Source organism: Schistocerca cancellata, chromosome 8, assembly GCF_023864275.1.
Source record: "Schistocerca cancellata isolate TAMUIC-IGC-003103 chromosome 8, iqSchCanc2.1, whole genome shotgun sequence".
NCBI classification, from domain to species: Eukaryota; Metazoa; Arthropoda; class Insecta; order Orthoptera; family Acrididae; genus Schistocerca; species Schistocerca cancellata.
This window is the reverse complement of record NC_064633.1, coordinates 196,020,001-196,044,880: the sequence shown is the minus strand read 5'-3', so window position 1 is coordinate 196,044,880 and position 24,880 is coordinate 196,020,001.

Here is a 24,880-nt window from a genome sequence, read left to right as displayed (position 1 = left end):
GTGTGGGATCCGCACCAGGTGGGACTGACGGATGACATCGAAAAAGTACAAAGAAGGGCAGCTCCTTTTGTATTATCGCGAAACAGGGAAGATAGTGTCACAGACATGATACGTGAATTGGAGTGGCAATCATTAAAACAAAGCCATTTTTCGTTGCGACCGGTCTTCTCATGACATTTCAATCACCAGTTTTCTCCTCCAGTTGCGAAAACATTCTGTTGGCCCCCACCTACATAGGGAGAAATGATCATCACGATAAAATACGAGAAATCAGGGCTCACAGAGAAAAATTTAAGTGCTTGTTTTTCTCGCGTGCCTTTCGAGAGTGGAACGGTAGAGAGACAGCTTGAAGGTGGTTCATTGAACCCTCTGCCAGGCACTTTATTGTGAATAACAGAGTAATCACGTAGATGTAGATGTAGTAAAAACTTTTGATCATTTGTCCAATAACATAAAGTGTCTAACAGGTAGCGAAACTAGTTTTAAACATACAGTAATTTAGATACTTTCTCCCTGACAACTTTTTCAATTCCATTGACGATTTTCTGCTTAAAAACTGGCAGCCAATACAAAATAAATAAATTAAAAAGATTAAGTGTAGGATTAAAAATAAAAAGAGTGTATTGGTTTTGTATTATCTGTAGAATTCTTCCTTTTTATTTTCTTCTTCTCTATGTTGTATGAAGCGGATGAGATCGAAGATAAGCTGAGGTCTGTTCCTTTAAATACCGTAAAAGATAGTAATAAGTGGTCAAAGGAAAAATATAACGTAAAATTTACAAAATGGAATTCTAGTGTACGGACTTTTATTTGTAACTAAATAACCAACTATGAATGTGTTAAGTTTTGTGTCCGCAGCAATCCAGACTGCGCTTTGTTTGCCGCCATTACGTGAGCGTAAGGAGCGGCAATTTTAAACTGCAGAAATAATCAGACACTAATTCTTTCGGTCGATATTATAATATTTGAACTCCAAGGACAAGAATCCACAGGAATTTATTATTTTTCTATTGTAAAAGTGAAAAATAACATCCAGGAGAGCAATCTTAGACTGTACGTAATGAAATAATTTTATGGCTAGTGTGTAAGATTAATTTTTCCAAAACTAATTCGTCAGTGGCTTTAAATAGAAATACTCACGACACCAGTGTTGTTATGGGTAGAGGTGGTGGTGCGATATATTAGTTATTTGGTGCATACATTTTAATGTCAAGTATGGAATTATTGAAACTCTTTATGGTCGGGTTCAGCAGCACATAAATAAGAATTATCAGTGTTTATTTATATCTATCAAATACTACTGTTATTCTTGCTGCTACATGTTCATTAATGTTAACACTAATCATGAATACATAGCCTGTAAACTGACTCGTGACACATAATTTCGACAAAAAGGTCGTTTAAATGATCTATGGAACGTGTAACTAAATAACAAACCACAATGTGAGAAGACGGTCAATGACTTCACGGAAAAATGTTTGCGGTTGCCTACGGAAACATGACTGTGGCCAGGTGTGCAAGTCTTCGTTGGAGGCAAATCTACAGACACGAATATCTTTCTCCGGGGCTCTAAAAATATGGAAATGTCATGGGGCGAGATCTGGACTGTATGGAGAATGGTGAATGTCTTTCCAGTGAAACTTCTGCAGCGTACTCGAAACTACAGGCACGCCAGCTCCCGGGAAGGTCGTGGTGACCGTTTTCTTCGACTGCAAAGTCCTACTCCTCATTAATCTTCTACAACACGGCGCCACAATTAACACACAATAGTACTTGGACATTTTACAGAAACTGAAACGAGCCATTAAGTCCAAACGCCCAGGAATGTTAACGGACAGCTGTGTTATGTTGCAGAATAACGCCCGCCTACATGCTGCCAAGGCTGTTTCCACTACGCTGCAGACGTTTCGCTGGCAAGCAATTAAGGGGCTCGAAGAATGTGAGATTGACTGTTATGGTTGACTTGTCTTTGACGAGCACCATTTTGCTGCGCCGAAAACCACAGACTGTGTTTTTATTATGGACCGTGCAATAGCTGGAACTGGTTCTGCTCAAGCGCATCCTCCATACAATCCCGATTTCTCTCCATGTGAGGCGTGCGGGGTAGCCGCGCGGTCTTGGGCGCCTTGCCACGGTTTGCGCGTCTCCCTCTGTCAGAGGTTCGAGTCCTCCCTTGGGCGTGGGTTTGTGTGTTGCCCTTAGCGTAAGTTAGATTGCGTAGTGTGTAAACCTAGGAACCGATGACCTCAGCACTTGATATCCATATTTTTGAAGCCCTAAATAAGAACATTCGTGTCCACCGATTTGCATCGGAAGACGAGGTGCACGTAATCATTGTTCTGTATGTAACCGTAAATGTGTTTCCATGAAGGCATTGGTCGTCTTCTCTGACAGTGGAACAAATGTAATGGGATTATTTTTGAAATACTAAACAGTTTACTTACTTTTTTCTGTCTGTCTCGTTATCATTTGACTGCACCTTACAGGTCTCTTCACATTCAAAAAAACTGCACTGTACTTTATTGGCAAGTATTTCTTTGTTGTTTTAAATGTTCTTTTTCACCTTGTGTGCTTATTAACCAACATCTATTTTATTGGTGAGGTTGTTAAAATACTTACTCTGCGTTGAGTGATTTTTCCTTTTTTTCCACATATGATCTTTGTTTAGACATGAATTAAAATGAAAATATTTTGACAACTTTTTGGTTTAATGGGAACAGCATTTGTCGAATATCTTCGTTCTTCAGTATGCTCTACCTGATATTTATACGAAGATGAACTGACTTCTGTGGGTTTGCCTGTAGGTACTGCAGCCTGAGCAAAAGCAGTTCCAGCTTCTGCATCGTCCATAATAAAAACACTGTCTGTGATTTTCGCCGCAACGTAATGATGCTCATTAAACACAATGCGATCATAAGTGGTGAGCTCACATTCTTTGAATGCCTTATCTGCGTTACCGACTGCGCTTGTTTTAAAATAAGCGGTTCTCAATAGGTAACAAGATCGTTAACTTGCCCTTGTCTGCTATTTTAAAACTGTTTAATTTTTGGACTAGAATAACCATATCACCAATGGTAATATTACCGATGACAGCGCCAACGAAGCGTAGTTATTAAACATAGTTTTCTGAAATTTCTTCACCAAAGAAGACAGAGGAAATATTTTAGAACTCGAATCTAGAACAACTGCAACATTAGTAACATAAAAACAAATACCCTCGGGGTGGCGATACAGCTTAATGAACATAATAAAGGCAAGATAGCAGACCAATAAGGTTCCTTTCAGAATATACCAATAAAATAGCCCCATACTTAGCAGTCATGTACAACCGCTCGCTCGACGAAAGACCCGTACCAAAAGACTGGAAAGTAGCACAGACCACACCATTACTCAAGAAAGGGAACAGGAGTAATCCTCTGAATTATAGACCCATACTACTAAAGTCGATGTGTAGTACTACTTTGGAGCGTGTACTATGTTCGAACGTTATGAATCAGCTCGAAGGTAACGGTCTGCTGACACACCGTCAGAGCGGGTCAGAAAATATCGTTCTTGTGAGACACAACTAGCTCTTTATTCGCAGGAACTAACGACTGCTGTCGACGGGGGATCTCAAATTGATTCTCTATTTCTCCAGATTTCCAGAAGGCCGCTCAAACCGTTCCTCACAATAAATTCTAATTAAATTACGTATCTATGGAATATCGCTTCAGTTGTCCGACTGGATCCATGATTTCCTCACAGAAAGATCATAGCACGCACTAACAGCCCGAAAAGCATCGAGTAAAACAAAAGTGATATCCAGAGTTCCGAAGGAAGAGTTATAGGTCCTCTGCCGTCCCTGATCTACCTAAACGATTTACCGTTTAGTAAACTCTCAGAAGATCAAAAACAATTGAAAAATGACTTAGACACGACATCTAAATGGTGTGACAAGTGGCAGTTGTTTCTTAATAAGGAAAAGTGTGGTCATCCACATGAGTATAAAAAGAAAACCGTTAAATTTGGATTACATGGTAAATAACTCGAATTTAAAGGCTGTCAATTCGATTAAATATCTAGGAATCGCAATTACACTACTGGCCATTAAAATTGCTACATCACGAAGATGACGTGCTAAGGACGCGAAATTTAACAGATAGGAAGAAGATGCTGTGATATGCAAATGATAAGCTTTTCATAGCATTCACACAAGGTTGGCGCCGTTGGCGACACCTACAACGTGCTGACATGACGAAAGTTTACAACCGATTTCTCATACACAAACAGCAGTTGACCGGTATTGCTGGTGAAACGTTGTTGTGATGCGTCGTGTAAGGAGGAGAAATGCGTACCATCACGTTTCCGACTTTGATAAAGGTCGGATTGTAGCCAGTCGCGATTGCGGTTTATGGTATCGCGACATTGCTGCTCGCGTTGGTCGAGATCCAGTGACTGTTAGCAGAATATGGAATCGGTGGGTTCAGGAGGGTATTACGGAACGCCGTGCTGGATCCGAACGGCCTCGTATCACTAGCAGTCGAGATGACAGGCATCTTATCCGCATGGCTGTAACGGATCGTGCAGCCACGTCTCGATCCCTGAGTCAACAGATGGGGACGTTTGCAAGACAACAACCATCTGCACGAACAGTTCGACGACCTGAAATGGTGTACTCAACGACGAACCTGGGTGCAGGGATGGCAAAACGTCATTTTTTCGGATGAATCCAGGTTCTGTTTACAGCATGATGATGGTCGCATCTGTGGTTGGCGACATCGCGGTGAATCACATCGGAAGTGTATATTCGTCATCGTCATACTGGCGTATCACCTGGCGTGATATTATGGGGTGCCATTGGTTACACGTCTCGGTCACCTTTTGTTCGCATTGACGGCACTTTGAACAGTGGACGTTACATTTCAAATTACGACTCGTGGCTCTACCCTTCATTCGATCCCTGCGAAACCGTACATTTCAGCAGGATAATGCACGACCGCATGTTGCAGGTCCTGTACGGGCCTTTCTGGATACAGTAAATGTTCGACTGCTGTCCTGGCCAGCGCATTCTTCCGATCTCTTACCAATTGAAAACGTCTGGTCAATGGTGGCCGAGCAACTGGCTCGTCACAATTGGCCAATCACTACTCTTGATTAACTGTGGTATCGTGATGAAGCTGCATGGGCAGCTGTACCTGTACACGCCATCCAAGCTCTGTTTGACTCAATGCCCAGGCGTATCAAGGCCGTTATTACGGCCAGAGGTGGTTGTTCTGGGTACTGATTTCTCAGAATCTATGCACCCAAACTGCGTGAAAATGTAATCACATGTCAGTTCTAGTATATTTGTCCAATGAATACCCGTCTATCATCTGCATTTCTTGTTGGTGTAGCAATTTTAATGTCCAGTAGTGTAGGAACAAAGGAGGAGGGGAGAGATGAGTGTTCAACATCCCATCGACAATGACGTCATTAGAGACGGAGCACAAGTTCGGATCAGGGAAAGATGAGTACGGGAGTCGGCCGGCTCATTCAGCGGATCCATCTCGGCATTTTCCTGAAGCGAGTTGAGAGACATCACGGAAAATCTAATTCAGGATAGCCCGACGCGTGTTTGAGCCCTCGTCCTCCCGAATTCGAGTCCAGTAAAATAGCCACTGCGCCACCTCGCTCTGTGGGGAACATCTATAGTTGGAACGATAACAAAGATAAGGTTGTGGAGAAGGCAAGCACTTAGAAGGTGCAACAGGTCTACTAAAGAGACTGCCTACACTTCGCTTTTTTATCCACTTCTGGAGTATTGTTTTGTGGTATGGGATCATTACCAGATGGGATTGACAGAGGAAGCTCGAACGATACAAATTGCTAGCCACGTTTCACATGTTTCGTACCCTTATTAATTTTAAAGCACTAATCTGTTGCTGATTAAACTGTGACAATAAAGTAGCTTAGCCAGGCTGTGACCCAAATGCTGACTTCCTGCTTTTCCCGAACCCTTTTTTTTTCACTTGAAATAAACGTAACACCTTCTTTCGTAAAATATAATTTTCTTCCATGATAAATTAAAGTCTTCTCTCTCCATAAACTAGTTACATATATATTATTTGAAAAAATACATTTACATTAATTAAATCTTCTTTACTCATAAATGTAAAGTCAAGTTCCTTTTTGTGTCGTGTAGTGTAAAAAAAGTAAATAGTACCTGATAGGTTTAAAGGCTGAAGAGATTTCTTTGTTCTCCTTTCCTACTCACGTCTTCTTTTTGTTCTTTTTCATTTGATTGTAGAACTTTTCAGCTTATGGTGCTCTTTAAAAAATTTGCAAAATTTTCCTTGTGTTTTTTTCTTCTTTGCTATTTTATGATGTTACGTTTTAAGATGTATCGAAAAATCTTGTTTATTTTTAGCCTTTTCTTTTAAAATATTGCACCGGGTCTAACCTTTTATCCAGTTAACGGCTCTTTCCTTGGTAATTCGGCTGGGTTTTGGATATCCATAGGTTTTAGAGAGTTTGGAACAGTTCTGTTGACGGTGGAAAGTTGTTGTCTGGATGTATTCCAAGTGTCTCCGCACTTTTACGAACGAGACTGGGTTCCTCATTATCGTCTTGGTGAATCTATTAATTTTGTCTTGTGATGTTTGGAATTAGGAGCTAATTCCAGTTTACTGCTGTGCACCTTGCCATTCTCACTGTCGACGATAGGGCTCGGTTTCTGGATACCTGTTCAGATACCAACCAATTGTTCTGTATTTCCATCAATTTTCTGTATATTACGTTGACACTGGTCATTTTCTTTTCTGCAGTTCTCAACTGAATGTAGCTACCATCAATTAGGAAGTGCTTCAGGTGGGATAATTCGATAGTTACGAGGTGGGCATTTATTGGAGGGTGAAAAAGTCTGCATTATTTCGCTTAACAAATGTGCCGTTAAACTATTTGGGATCATTTTCCATTGTTTATTCATATTGCACACGTATATAGCTTTGGATGTATGCTAACGTCAGTAAGGTTTAGTCCTGCATTGGTCGTCGTAAGCGCAAGTGTGGCATATTCGACTTTGGAAAATTGGAAATTTGTGGTAAGGTCTTATGGGACCAAACTGGTGAGGTCATCGGTCCCTAAGGTTATAAACTGCTTAATCTAACTTAAACTAACTTATGCAGTATCCTACCGCAGACATAATTCTTTTCGCCATTTTGGGGGGAGGGAGGTAATCGCAAATCTTAATTTAGGATATTGATGTACATATGGACGAGGATTGCTTTCTAGATCTCGTCTAATTGTCTGTCACTATGTTCTTGTCTAGCTCCCGGTATGTTTGTTATCAGTTGTTTGTAAGCCACACCTTCAAAGCTGATTCAAAGCTTTCTTCTACACAGACATTTCAAGCTGTGATTTCCGATCATTGCAACCAGAAGTTTTCCCTCGGGGTAAGTTGGAACAGCACCGCTGAGGAACAGATTTTGATGGATAAATATGGAATACTGAGTCATGCCCTGGCGTGTGTTTACATATGAGTAGTCTAATGGTTCTCAGGACACGACAGGAAAGAACAACCACTGCTTGAAATTTTTTCTTGTGTAAAAAGAATTAATTACGATTCATGAAGAAATATTAGCCACAAGAAATGAATTTCAAAATCTTTATTAATTTCACACACCCTAGGAAGGTCATATAATTCGGTTTCTCCTTAAGTACAACAAGAAAAGAACATTGTCTTTCTGCTTCTTCTTTCAAGCAAATAATTGGCAGGAGGAAGTTGTTTTCTTTTATGAAGGAGAAATCTTCTTTAGCAAACAAATTCTTTAGAGAAGTGCTACATGCACGTACATTACAATCAAGCCACCATACAGTGCATGGCGGGGTACAATATTCCAGTGTGTGTATGTGTGTATTGAACTGGGGACCTACAAACGGCGGAGAGGCTTCACCACGCCGTAGCCCTCAGTGTTTCACAACCCCGCAACAGGCCACAGCAGTCCACCCACCCCACCGCCACCGCCAGTGGACCCCCCCCCCCCCCACCCCCCCTGGAACGTATCATAACAGACGAGTGTAACCCCAAATGTTTGCGTGGTAGACTAACTATTGTGTACGCATATGTGGAGGCAGTGTTTGCGCAGCAATCGCCAGCATAGTATAACTTAGGCGGAATGTAGGAAACCAGCCCACATTCACCGAGGCAGATAGAAAACTGCCTTAAAAACTGTCCACCGGCTGACCAGCACACCAGACCTCGACACTAATCCACCAGGCGGATTCGTGCCATGGACCAGCATGCCTTCCCACTCGGGAAGCAGTGCGTTAGACCGCGCGGTTAGCCGAGCAGGCTATCGTATGCCAGTGCTAATCATCCACTCTGAAACGGAGTGACTGTCTATATGCTTCTGTATGAGCCTTCCTTCTTTTCCGTGGCCATTATACCGCTCGTGAGCTTGAGCGCAAATTTAGTATGAAAATGTATGAAAAGAGCTGGATCTGAGGATGTGATGTTCATAATGAACTTTTTTGCTTCCCATGTTTGTTATTCAGGAACAGTGATACATGGAGTACAGGGAGAGTGAAAGGCCTACGGCATATTAATGCACCAATAAAAAAAAGCATAGCAGGACTTGTAAACAGATAAACAGTATACTTGATATTAGTGCTTTAGGTAAAGATAATTACGCAACAATATCAAGTCGCGCCTTCTGCAGATGTCAACAGTTGCAGGCCGAACTCCGACAGCTCCGTTTAACTGTATTTTGGTTATTTGAAGTCCAAGTGCACCAGCGGAATTTTCTGCCTTGTGGCCGTTAGTATTCCGGTTACCTGCCCTGGCCACTGAAGGAAAATTCAGGCAGTGTGCTTTCCTCACCGCGTTGTCGTGTAGTTTTGACAGCTTATGCATACTTGGTTGTGGGCGACGACGCCTTTTACGTTTTGGCTTTGAAGTTCCTTGTGCACTGGTCGGATGGAAGGCAAGTCGTCTTGTCGGTGGATCCGTTGACTGTCTCTTGGTTGGGCTGGTGGTGGATCGGATATAGTTGGGCCGACTATGTATCTCCCCTAAGCGAACGTTAATAATTCAAGCGCAGACCGAGTCCCGGAAACTTCTGAGCGACGCTGACTGTACTGCCTTTTCTTATTGGTGTTTGATTGAGTATTTTAATGGCTCATAGCCGATGGTTTGAATTTGTTACCTTTTAGTTGGGTTTTAAATAATGGGCCTTCAGCTGCTTTAAAATTTAAATTCCTTACTTGTTAAATCTTACATTGTTTGGGCCTTCAGTCTGTGTAAAATATTGGGCCTTCCGCCTTCTAAAAATTATTTTAGTTGTTTCAAGTCATCGGCCTTCAGCCGTTTTTAAATTAAAGTTCTTGGCTTTCAAGTATCAGACTGTGTGGGACCTTCAGCCTAATTCAAGATAAGCCCTTCTGCATTGTGTTTTTGTTTTTTTTTTAATTAAGTTAACCTGCTGTCTTAAATCATGGGCCTTCAGCCGCCCTAAATTAAACTTGTTTGCATTTCAAGTGTTAGATTTGTTGGGCCTTCAGCCAATGTACAGAACTTACTTAGGTGAGGCCTACTGCCTTCTAAATATTCTGTTTTGAGTCTGAATTTTAAGTTAATGGCTTCCAGCCGTTTTTAAATTTCAGTGGTTGTGCCCTTAAGGCATTAGATAGTGTGGCCTGTTCAGCCGATAACTAAGTTCAAAAATTTTTACTGTATTTGTTTGGACAACTAAATAAAGTTATACGTGTTTGAGTGTAAATGACAGCGCCCTTTTGGTCCCTTTCTACAATTCCAACTACCTGTTCTGTCCTGCGGATTTAAGCAGGGCGTTTCAGACCCCTTGATTCGAGTAACATCATGTACTTGGATGTCAATGACTTAAATGGGCACACCAAGCAACAATGACTATTGATTGGGGCATGTCGATGGGTGTCTGAACCTATATGCAAGGGATTCAGACCCCTTGATTAGATTAACATCATGTACTTGGATGTCAATGACTTAAATGGGCACACCAAGCAACAATGACTATCTATTGGGGCGTGTCGATGGGTGTCTGAACATGCAAGGGATTAGGTGGAAAATCGAGGGTATGGCGGTTTATTCTGATGTGGGGAATATGGTGGAGGCAGAACTGACATACCCTATCAGTTTGCATGATACGCTACGTCCGAGGACCTAGTTCTGCGAGGAGACTCCACCCCAAAACTGATGACAATGATGGGGAGTAAGTGGAAATGCATTATTCACTATCATAATCTCTAGCTTTGTCTCAGAGTGGGGATGCAGCTTGTAACCGCTGTTTAGAGAATGGGTATTCAGAAACGAATATTAGATTAAATTCTGTAATACCAAATGGTCCAAGAGCCAAAAAACGGTAGTTGTATTTCGAAGTAATAGTTAGATAAACTTTTACAAAGAGTAGATATTTGAAATAGAGTAACGCAAAATAGTACAAAGGGAATCCAAGGAAGACATAACAGAGCTGCAATTTGTTTTGAATATAATATATAAACTAGTGCGCAGCATTGTTAGCTCTCTTAAGTCTTTGTTTACAATGGTGCTTGTTCGCAGTCTTCCGTGATAGTCGAAAGTTAGGGATTATAAGCCTAATTAAATATCATTCTGATAACTGGATTAGACATTGGAGTTGTGGATAATAGATTACTTCAAGATATTGGAGTGGTGGATAATAGATTACTTCGAGATATTGGGACAGAAAATAGTTGGACCTTATCATACTAATATCTTTGCCGGTCGTTGTCAAGGTGATTCTGCTAATAAACGAGACGTGAGATATAGTGCCCGTGAAAAGACTAAATTTGTGCTGAACAGACATTGAAACAACTCGAACTTATAATTAATATCTTGACGTGAGAATTAAGAAGCTTAGTCATTGTAAAGCCAGAGACATATTTATGATTTATCAGATATTACTCGTAAAGGACAGTTTCATGGCAAATCATATCTTTGGTGGTAGGAACGCGAAAGAGTGTGATACAGACTGACTTATTATACCGAATCGATGCTTACTAGGATCAACTAATTCTTCATTGATTTCCCAGTGCCATCTCTCATTAATTTAAGAAGTGAATTCTGTCAGTAAAACAGAATATATACGAGACTTTCTCAGTGTTTTCTAAATCCCAAAAAGCAGGTAGTACATAGACAACCATTTCTGTGAACATTCCAGGGTTATTGAGTAAAGCTGATCAACCTGTTACAAACAGATAATAGGATTTAACGAAGGCATATTGACTACGAAGGTAACTAAATAAAATTATTTGGTGGAACTAAAAATAGGAAAAATAGACTCGAACCCGATTGTTATGTTATTCCCGAGTAATAAATAAAATCACTGTCTCTGGATACGTCGTGGTTGAAAGTGTATGAAATATCTCTGGAGATGGAAAACGAGATCAATTTTCAACTGCTAGTTCACACAATTAGATTCACAATGTGATTCAAAGATGTTTTATACCCAACCCACACGGCAGGGAATGGTTGTCTACTAGCCGGGACAATATATATATAGTGTGAATACATATATATATATATATATATATATATATATATATATTGAATTATTCATTAATTTAAAAAAGCTTTATCAAAGTTACATATCAGAGAAGGCCTCGGTGACGTATTCAAATCAATATACTCCTTCAACCAAGGGGCTGTTTGAAGTAGATAGCCTGGGTGAGTCTAACCAGCTTATGCCCGCACGCCCACCGTTGCCGCAAATGCACTGATATCGCTTCGACGTCCCCCCCCCCCTTTCAGCAGTGGATCTCATCTCACAATTTTGTATATATATATATATATATATATATATATATATATATATATATATATATAGTAGATAGCCTGGGTGAATCTAACCAGCTTATGCCCGCACGCCCACCGTTGCCGCAAATGCACTGATATCTCTTCGACGTCCCCCCCCCCCCCCTTTCAGCAGCGGATCCCATCTCACAATTTTTTATATATATGGCAACGGTGGGTGTGCGGGCATAAGCTGGTTAGACTCACCCAGGCTATCTACTTCAAACAGCCCCTTGGTTGAAGGAGTATATTGATTTGAATACGTCACCGAGGCCCTCTCTGATATGTAACTTTGATAAAGCTTTTTTAAATTAATGAATAATTCAATTTTCGGTAAAACAATGGAGAATTTGAGGGAACATCATGAAAGTTTGATTAGAGCCAAATGAGACGGGCATTGTGGCGTAAGAAAATGCATCACCTGACTAAATTTTAAACTGGTCGCAATATTCAATGAGAACTTTGTTGCTGTGGAGATGGTGAAGGTTGCAGTAGAGTTCTGTCTGTGTGGGGATCTGTATGCTAGACCTATCCAAACTCCACATGCACTGCTTTCATTATGAGTTTGCACAAGCTCGTTTCACTGATCCTAAATTACTTTATATGAATGCAGATAGCTTCATGTATTGGGTGAAGAACTGTGATCCACATGAAGTAATGCGGTGTCACGATGAAGAATTCCACATGTCATCACACACAGCTGATAATCCTTATGGTATTGTTCCAAAGAACAAGGTTATCTGCCTAACGAAAGACGAGGCAAATGGCTCACCGATTGTGGAGTTTGTGGGTCTCCGAGAAAAATGTATAAGTTTCACACATCAGAATGTGCCATCCAGGCATGGAATATGGGTGTGTGTGATGGGGCATTGTGAGCCCTCTCTATCATAGACTATTTGCAGTGTCTGTACAGTGATGTTCACAGTGCCCCGTGCCCCGTGCCCCACTGCAACCATAGCACATGGTACGGAAGCTGGTATTCAATCAAGAGGACATGAGGTGTACCCTGTGCTGCAATATAAACTTGGCCTGTCGCCTCATGACGATAAAAGGGTCATTTGTGATGATGACATTGAAACACTCCTGTACTCACACTATTCAGTTGTTGAGAGAGGGAGGGTGGCGTACTCTGATTGGGTGAGAGGGAGAGAGTGAGACTGTGTATGTGACAGAATAGTATGGTCCTTTTATCACAGTGTGAGTAACTCTATGTGTGTGTGTGTGTGTGTGTGTGATGTAAATATGTATTTATTTACGCACATTATGTGAGTGAGGAATGTGTACTGCATTCTTTAATTTTAATCTGCTGTTAGCCTCAAAGTCAAGTGTAGATGAACATATACACAGTTCACAGTCCATCAAAACTGCTTTATAACAACCATGTAACTGCTATTTTTGTGACTGTTGTATCTCTGCATTAGTTTTTAGCACAGATTTATATATCTGAAAATTGTAAATATTTGAACCAGTGCATTTTTTGTTATTGTGTCAAAAAAGTGTCCCTGTATGAATATTAAAACCAAACTGTATCTCATGAGCCTATTGTAATGTATGGAACTGGGGACCTAGAAACGACGGAGAGGCTTCGTCCCCGCTGTAGTCCTCAGTGGTACAGAACCCCACAACAGGCTACAACAGTCTACTCACCGCACCGCCACCTCACACCGAACCCAGGGTTATTGTGCAGTTCGGTCCCCCATGGAGCCCCCCGGGAACGTCTCACACCAGATGAGTGTAACCCTAATGTTTGCGTGATAGAGTAATTATGGTGTACACGAAAGTGGAGACAGTGTTTGCGCAGCAATTGCCGACATAGTGTAACTGAGGCGGAATGAGAACCAGGCCGCATTCGCCGAGGCAGATGGAAAACCGCCTTAAAAACCATCCACAGACTGAGCGGCACACCGCACCTCGACGCTAATCCGCTGGGCGGATTTGTGCCGTAGACCGGCACCCCTTCGCGCCCGGAAAGCAGTGGGTTAGACTGCACGGCTAACCGGGCAGGCTCATGAGCCAGACTGTAGCTGTGAGAATTGAATAAATGAAAAAATTCGTTACCATACGTCTTTGTTGCTGTTATTTACAAAGAAACCTATCCCAGTTGTATATATAATGGATGTGTAAGACACAGATGACGTTAGTTTTGAACATGAAAGTGAATTTCAACAAGGAAGATAGCAAAATACATAAAATGGTTGCATTAGGCCAAACCTATTATGCACCACAAATTGGTTTATGGGAGCAGGATGGGCTTGTCTGTGTCCACTTCCAGAGGCATAATACATAGTATATGGGCAAAACTGTATACTATCGTACGTAGAGGGAACTGTGTGAAGAGAAATAATACACAGATTTTGAGATAAAAAAATCATTCATCCATCTCAAAAATAATTTTACATTTTCATAAGCAGACACAATACTGTTTTCACACTTCTTCTTGAGTCAATGGGGAGCAAGACACCCACAAAATTGCAGGTCGTATATAGCAGCAAACTTGAATATTCGATGTATACATGTTCGCGGCGGACGTGGTTCTTGTAGCCCAAAGCAAAAATAAATACGTAAGACTAAAATAGTTCATCTGTGGTTTCTACTGAGCTCTCCCGGCGCGAACACAAATTCTACAGAATGAATCCAGACAGTCTCCACTTTTTGGAGCAACTGGTACCAGCTACACTGAACAAGAAAACAAAAAGTGAACAGATCTTCAAGTACCGAAGGTTGTGGACTCGAATCTCAGTACGTATTTTAAATTTTTATTTTTAAATCATTATTGAAAGGACTACAATCATTGTGTTTATTCACTTATTTGGTTTAAATGTAATATTTCATTTCTATTGCTTTGTCGCATCATTCTAACCATCATATCTACTTCCTGATTTGCTCATATTTTTGTTCCTCTCGTTCTTTTCCCACTCCGAATTTTTGTGCATGTGCATATAATTATATTTCTCTGTTACAGTACCTACATTTTTGAAAATGTTGTATCGATTAAAAAACAAAAGATGAAATAATCTGTTTATATTGGCTGCGCAGTTGTGTCAAAAATGTATTTTTCATTAAAAGATGTACATTTTTTTGGATGGCAATCGTCATATAATAATTTGATACATAACCTTAATTCCTAGTGCACTGTGGTCAAAATAATGCAGATGAAGATTTAAATGAGAGAAGGGATTATACGTAAAACAAAATTCAATCAGTATGAGGAATAGAAATGATGAACACAATAACATGGATGAAGAAAACCGGATGTTAGAACGAAGGAAGTTAAATAGAAATCAATATATAAAATTAATTAAAATTAAACGAACGAAGATTTCAAGTGGAAAACGAATGATAGGAAGAAAACTGACAGCAAGTGAAGAAGTTGATATGATGACTAAAATGACGTGTCAAAGGGATAGAAATACATAATTACATTTAAACCAATTAATTGAAGAATACTAGTATTGAAAAGTAATTTCGAAAAAAATGTGATGCACCTGACGAAATTCGAATTCTCTACTGACACTACTGACTGTCACGTAAAATTCCAATTCTTTTTTTCTTGATTGCTCGCAAACAAGGCCCCATCAGGATGAATGGCTACTTCAGGTGATACCTGGGATCTAAAAGCCGTAAATTCAACTAAACACCTAGGTATTACAATTTGGAACAACTTAAATTGGAAAGAACACACAGAAAATGTGGGCTAAGGCTAACCAAAGGCTGCGTTTTATTGGCAGGACACTTAGAAAATGTGGCAGACCTACTAAGGAGAATGCCTACACTACGCTTCTCCGTCCTCTTTTAGAATACTGCTGCGCGGTGTGGGATCCTTACTAGGTAGGACTGACGGAGTACATCGAAAAAGTTCAAAGAAAGGCAGCACGTTTTGTATTATCGCGAAATATGGGAGAGAGTGTCACGGAAATAATACATGATTTGCGCTGGAAATCATTAAAAGAAAGGCGTTTTTCGTTGCGACGGAATCTTCTCACGAAATTCCAATCACCAACTTTCTCCTCCGAAAGCGAAAATATGTTATTGACACCGACCTATATAGTGCGGAACGATCACCGCGATAAAATAAGGGAAATCACAGCTCGTACGGAAAGATATAGGGGTTCATTCTTTCCGCGCGCTATACGGGATTGGAATAATAGAGAATTGTGAAGATGGTTCGATAAACCCTCTGCCAGGCACTTAAATGTGATTTCCAGAGTATCGATTGTAACACCTCGGTTCAGTTTACAGTGATGAAAGCTATAGAAAGAATAATTTAAAATTAAGAATAGAATTTTTAGAGGGGAAAATAGTGTAGAATCAGAGTCCGGTGATTGCACATCAAAATTATAGTATGTCAGCAAGTAGTTTAACGTCTAAGTACAGCAAAGCCACGGAAGCTCCGTCATGGAGAAGGCAGTGACGTTAAACTGTTGTGATGAAAAACCTATAAAAAGGTCTGATCGTCATTATTGCCCCCTTTTTTCCTTGATTGTTTCGTTAAAGGGCAGGGAACCCGCGTCAGTCAGCGAGACAATAATTAGATTGGACTTTATCGTGTTTGAGTCACTATAAACTGTTAGAATATTACGGAGATTAAAAGTGATGTAGTGTACGATCTCTGACTGTTGGTAGCAACGGAGTATTAACGGGATTCTAGGACTTTAGTGCTAGATTGGAACTTTACGGACATATAGATGACAGAAACGCAAATTATCTGCTGATACGAGTGAATTCAGAGGTGCCGGTCTTCAGATATTAGCGTGTGGACTTTTACGAGCAGACGTCGACGTGGAGTCCTAAAAAGGGAACCACCAGAGAGGGATGCTTCACCATGTAGATGCAGATCTTAACCTACGTCACCTTGTAGATGGTTTCAAAAAGTCGGTCCCATCATGGGGGACTTCACCTTCCCAGTGTGAAGTATACATTAACTGTCCTTCCGACCCTTGAAGAACTACTGCCGAGGTATGGCAAGAAGGCAGTGATGGTGAGAGCCTCCGTGTCTTTGTTTAAAGATGCTGATGGCGCCTGGTGTACCCTGGACATTGGCAGCGTACGCCGCCAGTACATGCGGCTTCTGCGAGCAGCTCATCTGCTGGAGGACCACTTCGGACTCAGCGTCGCCTTTGAGGTGGCTGCAGACATCCTGCGCCTGCTAGACGGCGTCGACCTCACTCTGGCTTTCAGCCCGGACAAAGACGCAGCGCCTCTTACGGGCGTCTTGTTGGGGCTGAATGTGGCGTTTGCGGCGCACTTGTTGCTGCGGCTGGTGGTGATGGCGGAGGCGTGCGCAGCAGCTTCCCAACGCGCCCACGAGGTCCGTTGGCTGCTCTCGGAGTGGTCACAGCAGGTGCCGCCGCTTCGTTTCTCTGCGGCCGGGTTCTTCTCTGTCGACAGGTCACTCTTCGTCTCGGTGGGCAGCGTAATCGCCACCTACGGCGTACTCCTCTATCAGTTCCGTTCGAAATAGTCCGCGCAGGATAGGATAGCCGGTGTGCAGCCATCAGTTTTCATTCGAAGTGCTAGGTGAGTTTATTCATTTGTTCGGAAGGGGAACCCATTTATGGCCCGCTCTCCACCGGTTCAGGACGCACTGAGCTGACCAAACCGAAGTGCATGCCCTGCAATAATCCTCAAATGATTTTCTACAAACTGTTCGCGTAAAAATTAACTTTTATGATACTTACAGCTCTACAGGGTGGTCCATTTATCGTGACCGGGCCAAATACCTCACGAAATAAACGTCAAATGAAAAAACTACAAAGAACGAGTCTAGCTTGAAGGGGGAAATAGATGGCGCTATGGTTGGCCCGCTAGATAGCGCTGCCATAGGTCAGACGGATACCAACTGCGTTTTTTGAATAGGAACCCCAATTTTTTATTCGATATTCGTGTAGTACGTGAAGACATATGAATGTTTTTGTTGGACTACTGTTTTCGCTTCGTGATAGATCGCGCTGTAATAGTCACAAACATATGGCTTACAATTTTACACGAACAGTTGGTAACAGGTAGGTTTTTTAAACTAAAGCACAGTACGTAGTTAGGTTTGAACATTTTATTTCGGTTGTTCCAATGTGATACATGTACCTTTGTGAACTTATCATTTCTGAGAGCGCATGCTGTTAAAGCGTGATTATCTGTAAATACCACATTAATGAAATAAATGCTCAAAAGGATGTCCGTCAACCTCAATGAATTTGGCAATACGTGTAACGACATTCCTCTCAACAGGCGTTGTCGGTGGATCACGATACCAAATATTGTTCAACTTTCCCCACAGAAAGAAATCCGGGGACGTCAGATCCGGTGAACGTGCGGGCCATGGTATGGTGCTTCGACGACCAATCCATCTGTCATGAAATATGCTATTCTGTACGGCTACAAACGCACGCGAGCTATGTGCCGGACATTCATCATGTTAGAAGTACATCGCCATTCTGCCATACAGTGAAACATCTTTAGTAACATCGGTAGAACATTACGTAGAAAATCAGCATACATTGCACCATTTAGATTGCCATCGATAAAATGGGGGCCAATTGTCCTTCCCCCCGTAATGCCGCACTATACATTAAGCCGCCAAGGTCGCTGATGTTCCACTTGTCGCAGCCATCGCCGATTTTCCGTTGCCCAATAGTGCATATTATGCCGGTTTACGTTACCACTGTTGGTGAATGACGCTTCGTCGCAAAATAGAACGCGTGCAAAAAATCTGACATAGTCCCGTAATTTCTCTTGTGCCCAGTGGCAGAACTGTACACGACGTTCAAAGTCGTCGCTATGCAATTCCTGGTGCATAGAAATATGGTACGGGTGCAATCGATGTTGATGTAGCATTCTCAACACCGACGTTTTTGAGATTCCCGATTCTCGCGCAATTTGTCTGACTATCGATGTGCGGATTGGCCGCGACAGCAGCTAAAAACACCTACTTGGGCATCATCATTTGTTGCAGGTCGTGGTTGATGTTTCACATGTGGCTGAACACTTCCTGTTTCCTTAAATAACGTAACTATGCGGCGAACGGTCCGGACACTTGGATGATGTCGTCCAGGGTACCTAGCAGCATACATAGCACACGCCCTTTGGGCATTTTGATCACAATAGCCACACATCAACACGATATCGACCTATTCCGCAATTGGTAAACGGTCCATTTTAACACGGGTAATGTATCACGAAGCAAAGACCGTCCGCACTGGCGGAATGTTTCGTGATTCCACGTACTTATACACTCCTGGAAATGGAAAAAAGAACACATTGACACCGGTGTGTCAGAGCCACCATACTTGCCCCGGACACTGCGAGAGGGCTGTACAAGCAATGATCACACGCACGGCACAGCGGACACACCAGGAACCGCGGTGTTGGCCGTCGAATGGCGCTAGCTGCGCAGCATTTATGCACCGCCGCCGTCAGTGTCAGCCAGTTTGCCGTGGCATACGGAGCTCCATCGCAGTCTTTAACACTGGTAGCATGCCGCGACAGCGTGGACGTGAACCGTATGTGCAGTTGACGGACTTTGAGCGAGGGCGTATAGTGGGCATGCGGGAGGCCGGGTGGACGTACCGCCGTATTGCTCAACACGTGGGGCGTGAGGTCTCCACAGTACATCGATGTTATCGCCAGTGGTCGGCGGAAGGTGCACGTGCCCGTCGACCTGGGACCGGACCGCAGCGACGCACGGATGCACGCCAAGACCGTAGGATCCTACGCAGTGCCGTAGGGGACCGCACCGCCACTTCCCAGCAAATTAGGGACACTGTTGCTCCTGGGGTATCGGCGAGGACCATTCGCAACCGTCTCCATGAAGCTGGGCTACGGTCCTGCACACCGTTAGGCCGTCTTCCGCTCACGCCCCAACATCGTGCAGCCTGCCTCCAGTGGTGTCGCGACAGGCGTGAATGGAGGGACGAATGGAGACGTGTCGTCTTCAGCGATGAGAGTCGCTTCTGCCTTGGTGCCAATGATGGTCGTATGCGTGTTTGGCGCCATGCAGGTGAGCGCCACAATCAGGACTGCATACGACCGAGGCACACAGGGCCAACACCCGGCATCATCGTGTGGGGAGCGATCTCCTACACTGGCCGTACACCACTGGTGATCGTCGAGGGGACACTGAACAGTGCACGGTACATCCAAACCGTCATCGAACCCATCGTTCTACCATTCCTAGACCGGCAAGGGAACTTGGTGTTCCAACAGGACAATGCACGTCCGCATGTATCCCGTGCCACCCAACGTGCTCTAGAAGGTGTAAGTCAACTACCCTGGCCAGCAAGATCTCCGGATCTGTCCCCCATTGAGCATGATTGGGACTGGATGAAGCGTCGTCTCACGCGGTCTGCACGTCCAGCACGAACGCTGGTCCAACTGAGGCGCCAGGTGGAAATGGCATGGCAAGCCGTTCCACAGGACTACATCCAGCATCTCTACGATCGTCTCCATGGGAGAATAGCAGCCTGCATTGCTGCGAAAGGTGGATATACACTGTACTAGTGCCGACATTGTGCATGCTCTGTTGCCTGTGTCTATGTGCCTGTGGTTCTGTCAGTGTGATCATGTGATGTATCTGACCCCAGGAATGTGTCAATAAAGTTTCCCCTTCCTGGGACAATGAATTCACGGTGTTCTTATTTCAATTTCCAGGAGTGTACGTTTGTGACTATTACAGCGCCATCTATCACAAAGCGAAAAAAGTGGTCCAACTAAAACATTCATGTTTCTTTGCGTACTACACGAATATGTAATAAAAAATGGGGGTTCCTATTTAAAAAAAAAAAACGCAGCTGATATCCGTTTGACCTATGACAGCGCCATCTAGTGGGCCAACCATAGCGCCATCTGGTTTCCCCCTTCAAGCTAGACGAGTTTCGTACTTTGTAATTTTTTCGTTTGGTGCTTATTTCGTGAGATATTTGGCCCAGTCATTATCAGTGGACCACCCCGTGTATGTCAGTTTCATGGTGACGTGCCGATAATTTCGTTAATCAATGTAGCTACTCTGGTATTTGCATGTAAGTAAGGCAATACAGCAAACTCGAAAAAGTTTGCAATGAAAAATAGAAGTCGCTATGATTTTGCAGCTCGTGCATATTATGTAATATGTTGCTGTGAATAAAATTTAGGTAGAATATTGAATTTCTCTTTAGAGAACCGCCAGGTTAGCCGAGAGCGCTAATGCGCTGCTTCCTGAAAGCGGCTAGGCGCGCCGGCCCCGGATCCATTTAGCCTAGCGGATTAACGATAAAGGCCAGTGTGTTGGTCAGCCTGGATGTGGTTTTTAGGCGGTTTTCCACATCCCACTAGGTGAATACTGGGCTGGTCCCCACGTCCCACCTCAGTTACACGTCATATAGCCATTTGAAAACGTTCACAGTTTCACAGTTTACACTAGATGGAGACTGCTGGGGTACACTAATACCATCCCAGGGGGGTAGGAGGTGGTCACAGGAAGTGCATCCGGCCACCCTATGACACTAACATCGCCAGATCCATAGTAACAAGGCTGACCCCGTGTTGCACTGGGACAAAGTCCCTAAGAAAATGACGATGATATTGAATTTCCCTTTAGTCGTTGGTGGAGGTCTGTCTGGCTCCAATCTCAAGAATATGTAGCACATTCATTTGTGATTGTGATAAAGCCAGAATGAAATATCCATAATGTTCTTCATACTTCATAAGCGGTTTAAGATATCGAAACGAAATTTTGGCCAATGATACCCCTCAAAGATGACAGTATTTTACCTTATGATAAGTATGCGAAACTTCATTACCTAAAGTGTTATGCCACTAACTACAGACATTTTCGATGGAAGAGCATAATTTAAAATGGTCATCGATAGCTGCTGGAATGAGAACTGTTGTGGATTTTGGAACTACATAACTGAAGACTTTACACTTTTTTTGGTACCAAGGATGTTCTTTTTCGTAAGATATTGATCTTACTTATCGTCAGTTCCTCACTTAATTATCTGTTTTAGAGTTCCTCGCAAATGTGTCTGCGCAAGATCTTAGTGAAATGACATTGTGTAAACTCTGTTGTGTTTTGGCAAGAGAAGAAAAATTTCAAGGGGCAGCAATAAGGTAAATGTCAGTTTTACTCATTTGCCACTCATGACGCTTTTCTGAAAGTTACAAATGATTAACAAATCAGGTGAAAATAAATAACTGCTTTTCTTACATTTTCAGAGGAATTCTTTTTTCAGATACTAACCAAAGCAGAGTTGATAGTAGATCTGTTTGGATGGTCACCATGCAAGTGTGGGCACGGAGAAGCTACACTTAATATTTACAGAAAATGTGAGCGTAGGCTTCGGTTGAGAATGGCACTTATCCTCTCCACTACCGCTCTCCACACACTTGCCGTGCCGACTGCTTATCTATCAGCCACGTTATTCTGTAATTAGATGGTACATCCACAGATTGCGTAACAAACGCAACACCTGTAGCATTGAATGTTGATTCCCAGCTGAAGTGGTGTCAACGGGCCAAGACAGGGTGGAAAGAGTAGATGTTAGACAAACCTCAAATAAGTTTAAGATTCTGGTGAAACATTTATCATAACGAAAACGCATTAATATAGCGAAGCGGTCGTGTTAGTATGCTCCATTTAAATTATTTGCATGCCAGTGATATTGGAGTGTCACTGGACTGATTGTGCTGATACACTGTAACATAACGAGAATTTTATGTTTTTATACTCATGAAAGAGAAAAGATAATTGACCCATCTCTGTTTTATTTTAATGTGTCACATTTCTCATTACCTGCCTACCTCCTACCATAAGTGTGTGACTGGATCATGTTTGAATGTGATGGGATACAGAAAGTTGAGGGGCTATCCAAAGACAGTCAGATTTTAGTGCACTTTGTGAAAATATAGCTTGTGGGAAAGCTAAGCAAAAGAGATTACCTGAAGGTTTCGAAAAACATCGACAGAGTCGAGAGTAGAGAATGTCAGGAGAGGTACCATCCGGGCAGTTTGAGCAAGGAGACATTGTCTCCGGAAGTTCGCCGCACTTGGGAATCGTTAGACGAACTGATATGAGGTGTGGACGCTGTTATGGAACTCCTGCTGATCTGACGAATGAAATGTATGAAAATGAATTATATTATCATGGATAACGTTCGTCATGTATCGTTTACAGTTAATGATATCGGGGAAGTGTTAGAAGACGGTTTAATTATAATAACTGTGATGGTATAAAGTAACTGGTAAACTATGGGCGTGTCCATTGACTATGATTGTTGGCCATCAGCTCTACACTCCGTATGGTGAATAATTTCGAGTAAAATTCGTTCATTTTGGAGAACGTATCGAGATGTTGCATAATTAGTAAAGTTTTGTGGGATAAAACTGAATTTGATACAAGTTTCTTTGCAACAAGGTCAGGAGCACACGTTCGTGCCAATTCTGTGAGAACAAATTGTTGCTGTGGTCTTCAGTCCAAAGACTGGTTTGATACGGCTCTCCATGCTACACTATCCTGTGTAAGCCTCTTCATCTCCACATAACAACTCCAACTTATATACTTCTGAATCTGCTTCTGTATTCATCCCCTCGCCACCCTCTACAACTTTTACTCAACACACATCCCTCCAACACCATACCGGTGGTACCCTGATGTTTCAGAATCTGTCCTATCAACCGATCCCTCCTTCTAGTCAGGTTGTGCCACAATTATTTTTCACCCCAATTATTCTCAGTACCTCCTCATTAGTTACGTGATTTACCCACCCAACCTTCAGCATTCTTATGTACCACCACATTTTAAAAGTTTCTGTTCTATTCTTGTCTGAACAGTTTATCATTCATGTTTCACTTCCATACAAGACTACACTCCGTACAAAGATTTTCAGAAAAGACTTCCCAACATTTAAACCTATATTCGATATTCACAAACTTCTTTTCTTCAGAAACGCTTTTCTTGTCATTGTCTGTATACATTTTATATTCTCTCCATTTTGCCCATCAACAGTTATTCTCCAATCCAAATAACAAAAATCATCTACTACGTTAAGTGTCTCGTTGCCTAATCTTATTCTCTCAGCATCACCTTATTTAATTCAACTACATTCCATTATTCGTGTTTTGCTTCTTTGCTTCCGTTGATGTTCATCTTGTATTTGCCGTTCAAGACATTGTCCATTCCGTTCAACTACTGTTGCAAGTCGTTTCCTGTCACTGACAGAATTACAGTGTCAGTGGCAAATCTCAAAGCTCCCTGAAATTTAATCCCTACTCCATATTTTTGTTTTGTTTCCTTTACTGCTTGCTCGTTGTACAGATGGAATAACATGGCTGCAACCCTCTCTCACTCCCTTCTCAACCACTGCTTTCCTTTCATACCCCTCGACTCATATAACTTTCGTCCGGCTACTGTACAATTTAGTTGTAAACAGCCTTTCGCTCCCTGTATTTTACCGCTATTACCTTCAGAATTTCAGAAAGAGTATTTCAGTGAACATAGTCAACAGCTTTATCTGAGTCTTGTAATGCTATAAACGTAGGTTTGTCTTTCCTTAACCTGTCTTCTAAGTTGTAGGGTAACTATTGCCTCGAGTGTTCCTACGTTTCTTCGGTATCCAAACTGAACTTCACCGAGATGGAATTCTACCAGTTTTTCCATACTTCTATAAATAATTCCTGTTAGTATTTTGCAACCATGGCTTATTAAACCGATAGTTCTGCAGTATTCACACCGGTCACCCCTGCTTTCTTGGAGTTATTACATTCTTCTTGGAGTCTGTGTGTACTTTGCACATCAAATGGAAGAGTTTTGTCATGGATGGCTCTCCAAAGACTATCAGTAGCTATCACGGAATGTCGTCTGTTCTCGGAGACTTGTATCGACTTACAACTTTCAGTGCTCTGACAAGTTCTTCTCATCATATGACATGTCACAACTCATCTTCTTAGATTAGATTAGATTTACTTTCATTCCAATTGATCTGTAGTGAGGAGGTCCTCCAGGATGTAGAACATGTCAGAAAAACAACAATACATGACAAATATTTACAACTCAAACAAAGAAGCTAATGTACCATTTCACAGGTCTCAAGTGGAATGATCGTCATTTTTTAA